This window comes from Centropristis striata, chromosome 16 (assembly GCF_030273125.1).
Source record: "Centropristis striata isolate RG_2023a ecotype Rhode Island chromosome 16, C.striata_1.0, whole genome shotgun sequence".
NCBI lineage: Eukaryota > Metazoa > Chordata > Actinopteri > Perciformes > Serranidae > Centropristis > Centropristis striata.
The window spans coordinates 35,278,491-35,283,615 of record NC_081532.1 but is presented as its reverse complement, the minus strand read 5'-3'; positions in this window follow the sequence as shown (position 1 = coordinate 35,283,615).

Sequence of the window (5,125 nt, the reverse complement as noted above, 5' to 3'; positions counted from 1 at the left end):
ACACTTTTGATTGATTGTCTTTATTTTGAACATGCAAGCAAGTAAAAAAACAACAAAAAAACAAGTTTAAATATTAATAGATGAATAAATAAAAAACAAAACAAAAGCAAAAAAAAATTGAGAAGACAGACACTTTCTGCAAGCTCGAAAGGGAGTAGGAAGAAGTAAAAAACTTTAACAGGTCTCTCTCTATATATATATCTCTATCTATATCTCTATATCTATATATATCTATATCTATATAGATATGTGTATATGTGTATATGTATGTGTATGTATATGTCCATGTTACAGAGGCTTTTCTAAATGTCTGTACTTTGTGAAGATGTCTTTATATTTGTTTTTAAACTGTCTTATGTTTTGGCTTTTCTGTACTTCCACACTTAACTTATTCATTCATTTGTATTTGTCAATTTCAGGGTGATTTTTTTCACAGTAGCTATGTTTCAATGCAGAGTAAATGCTGAATCCACTGACTTGTGCAATCTTTTTTTTTTTTTTTGCAAAATGCATGTGCTTGTGCATGTGTACTTTAATGTGACCAATAAACATTTCCCCATGAGCTGCATGCCTTGAACACTGTGTTTCCAATGTTTTGGTGTAGTGTGTAATGATGCTCAGCAGTTTTTCTATTTGGACCAATTAGTTCAAGATGTGACAACATTGTTTGGTTTTGAGAACAGGTAAATCTATTTTGAGGCGATGGGATGGTTTTGCTAAAAGAATCAGAGGTTTTGTGAATGTAGTGTGAGAAAAGAATTTTGTGTTTTTTGTGATTCTGAGAAAAGGACAGGAGGAGTTGAAAATGTGTTTTAGCAATTGAGAAAAACTGTAAGAATGCAATTCCTGCTGTTGTTAACCCTTTGATGCACAACATGGTCTAAAGTGATCCAACAGAGTTTTTATGTTCTATATCGTTGCAATAAATTATTTTCATCATTCAGTATTCCAGGTTTTCCTCAATTAGTTTGTTTTTGATCATCGTACATCCTGATTTTATGTTTTCTTTTATTCTTTTTTAAATAAAATCCCTTTTTGTGTCACTACTCTTCTAATGCACAACATGGGTCAAAAATTACCCATATCCATTTTTTAGCTAAGTAGCCTGCTAAGCTAACTACTTAGCTAACTTCTTGGCTAAGCAGCTTGCTAAGCTAACAACTTAGCTAACTTCTTGGCTAAGCAGCTTGCTAAGCTAACTACTTAGCTAACTTCTTGGCTAAGCAGCTTGCTAAGCTAACTACTTAGCTAACTTCTTGGCTAAGCAGCTTGCTAAGCTAACCACTTAGCTAACTTCTTGGCTAAGCAGCTTGCTAAGCTAACTACTTAGCTAACTTCTTGGCTAAGTAGCTTGCTAAGCTAACCACTTAGCTAACTTCTTGGCTAAGTAGTTAGCTTAGCAAGCTACTTAGCCAAGTAGTTAGCTATGTAATAATACAAAACCTTTTTTTCTATAGTATGAGAGGCAAAATGGAAATAATGATCTGTTATCAAAAACAAGATATTTAAAGAATACTTGGAATATTCAATCATAAAATAAGTTGATATCAAAAGATAGAGCACAGAAGCACACAACAGCATTAAATAACATGAAGGGAATGAATGAGGTTCATTTTTGACCATGTTGTGCATCAAAGGGTTAAACCCAGAGGAGGTTACTTTGAAGAAATCAAAGTCTAAGCAAGGAAACCCCAAATACCTGATAATTATAGTTAAAATGTCTTCTCATACGTGACTCTGAGTTTTAGGGTAAAAGCAATCCAGACCATCCCTAATTTCTTCATCTCGCCCCCAAAAAACAAAATTTAATCTTTTAGTAAAACGTGGCTCATGGTCCACTGTATGAGTGAAGTTATAGTATCCAGATCATTTCAGCAATAGATATATATAGTTGTGTGTTATCTGCATAATAAGAAATTAATGTGTTTTTGTGTGATTTACCAGAGAGGTTGCATATAGAGGTTAAATAAAAGAAGCGGGGAAGGTAAACTGCGTCTATAAAGTTTAAAATGATTACTTTCCACCTCCGCAAGCAACACTCCTAAAGAGGTTACAGCAGCCACACAAATATTCCTGCGAGCCGCCGTTAATCATGGACCCAGAGATGTTATTAAACATCTTCCATTACTTGAAGTAGTCTATTAAAACGTTCATTATCCTCCTGCTGGTATCATCACATCTCCACCGTGTATCATCCAGAGGTCAACTCAGGTTAAATACATTTCACTGAGCTTATTAACGAGCACCGCGTTACCCAGAATCCTTCTGACAGGCTAAATATTAGGCATCACTCATGCAGTTATTGATTTAAAGTATAATTTCCTTTGGTTTTAATTGGTTTTTAATAAAAACGTGAACTGTGACAGTTGAACATCAGAGTAAAAGACATAAAATAAAGGCCAAATGCTGTTTTGACTCGAGTCTCTGCAACAAGAGATTGAATTTGAATATTGTCGACATAAAACATTACATCTCACTGCAAACTTTCAAAATATTGGGATCGTTTGTTTTTTTCACATGACAAACACATGGCTGCATGTAGAAAGTATTATTTTTTGTGTGGCTGCTGTAGAAACCTTTCACCTCTGTCAACTTTCCATGACCTGAGATTTAAAAAAGGATTTGATATGAAGAATTAGATCAAGTAAAGGATATTTAGGGACATGCTCGGTATCTGGAGTTCAGTTTAAGTGTTTATTATTTTACTTTATTGGCTTTGAACTGTCAAAGTTATTTTCAAGTTAAACTAAAAGTGAGTTTAACATAAGTGAAAACTATCCACTGAACAGAAAAACGGCTATATAACTCTAATATACATTGACATTATTTGTAATTAACTTGAGGTTGGAAACTCTTAATGGAGGAATGGAGGAATAACTGCTTTTTATGTCTTCCAGTCAGGTTTTCGACAACACCACAGCACTGAGACCGCTCTGGTTAAGGTCCTCAATGACATCCACTTAAACACAGACAGTGGCAAAAGTTCTGTCTTAGTTTTACTTGATCTCAGTAGTTGACCACAACATATTACTAGATCGCCTTGCAAACTGGGTTGGACTTTCTGGAACTGTGCTAAGCTGGCTTGAATCCTACTTAAAGGACAGAGAATACTATGTGTCAATAGGCAATTTCACATCCGAGCGAACAAATATTGAATGTGGGGTACCCCAAGGTTCCATTCTTGGGCCTCTTCTGTTTAACATCTACATGCTTCCACTAGCTCAGATTATGAATAAGAACAAATTATGCTACCACAATTATGCAGACGACACACAAATTTACATAACCATATCACCAGGTGACTATATATCAATGTTTTGGTCATGAGTTGCCGTAAAAGGTGAAAAGAAAAAAGTTGGTAATCATTTTTTTCTTCATGTCCTAAAACCAGTCTAATATCATTGGGTCCATTTGACCCCTGAGGAGGATGGGTGTTTATTGTTTATTGTTTATTGTTTATTGTTTATTGAATGGATCCCCATTAGCTGACGCCTTGGCGACTGCTAGTCTTCCTGTGGTCCCTAAAAGACATAGAACATGACATACAAACAACATAAACAAAAACAGTACATACAAGAAAAACAATAACAAACACAATTAATACATACATGCAAAGTTCTACATTCATATTTACCCGACAAAAAATTCTACATTTATATTTACCCGACGAATGTTATTCTGTAAAATTCAGATGTCTATAGTGTCAATATCAGCTGTATACACTTATAATTTATAATTTCATTAAAGAACATTTAACCCATAAGAACCTATGGTGACACCGGTGTAACAAACACTTTAAATCTTCTAGAATCTCCCATATTCAACTTCCCCAAAATATGTGTGTGACTGGAAACAGAAATGTGAAAAAGTAGCTAATTTCAAAAAGCGTATTTTTTGTTACTAGGCTAAGTTTAAACCCATTTAACAACTCTAATCCGTTAATAGTGTGTCCTGTATTACATTTAACTTGTTCTGACCAAATTCTCGAACAAATTAAAGTCACAATTTTGATTTATGTTATGGAGATGCAAACAAAAAGGCAAATGGTTATTTGTTATTCATGTATTATTATAATATAATCTGAAAAATAATGTGTTGTTGAACAGCACTATTAATGTGCGTAAAAACGTAAATACCATAATTTATTTTATGTCACATGACAGATCTTTGACATTTAAGGGTAGTATTTTTTTTAAAACATCATAAATATGTTCTATGTGGTATATCCTCCATAATTTTCCTTTAAGGATAACTGGGTCTGGGTTCTTATGGGTTAAAAGGAAGAATTATCCGGCTACAGATATAGCAGCGAAAAAGAAATAAAATAAGAAAACAAAACATATTAGTAATCATTCACTTTACACTTTATACTTTAAGGGTTAAATACACCGTCACGGCTTTGTGTTTGACTGATTTATTGAAGTGTGTCCATGTTTCTGTTTGTTTAGGGGAAGGTGTGCATGATTTCTGCTGTTTATTTACACAAACTTTAAATCTATTTACAATCGACATTTTTAATTGACAAACACGTGAAGCTCTGATTGGAGTGTGAGAGTGTTCGTGTTAGTGAAACTGTCAAAGCCACTCTTAATATTCTCTGACCTCTGCACACACTCGTCCTCTCAGCTTTGTTAACAGGAGTGTGTGTGTGCACTTCCCCTGTTACCGTGACAACGCCGCGGTGTGTACATGCTCTGACAAGTGGTTTGTACAACATGTTTAACCATGACGGGTTCTGATGTCTTATAGGCATGTTTGCAATGTTTTAATACATGTTTTGTTGTTTGCCCACCAACATGATCAAACATTATATAAAGTGAAACATCACAAACAGTCACAAGAGGCTCAATTCTCATCAAACATGAAGATCCAGATGCAAAAATGGAGCGAAGGTGGAAGAAGTATTCAGAGCTTTTACTGGAGTAAAAGTATTAATACCACAATGTAAAAATACATTAACCCCCTGAACCCACTGGTGGGATTAAAATGTTTGTTTTCTTTAACCCTTTGATGCACAACATGGTCTAAAGTGACCCAGTGACAGAGGTTTTATGTTCTATATCTTTGCAATTAATTATTTTCATCATTCAGTATTCCAGGTTTTCCTCAATTAGTTTGTTTTTGA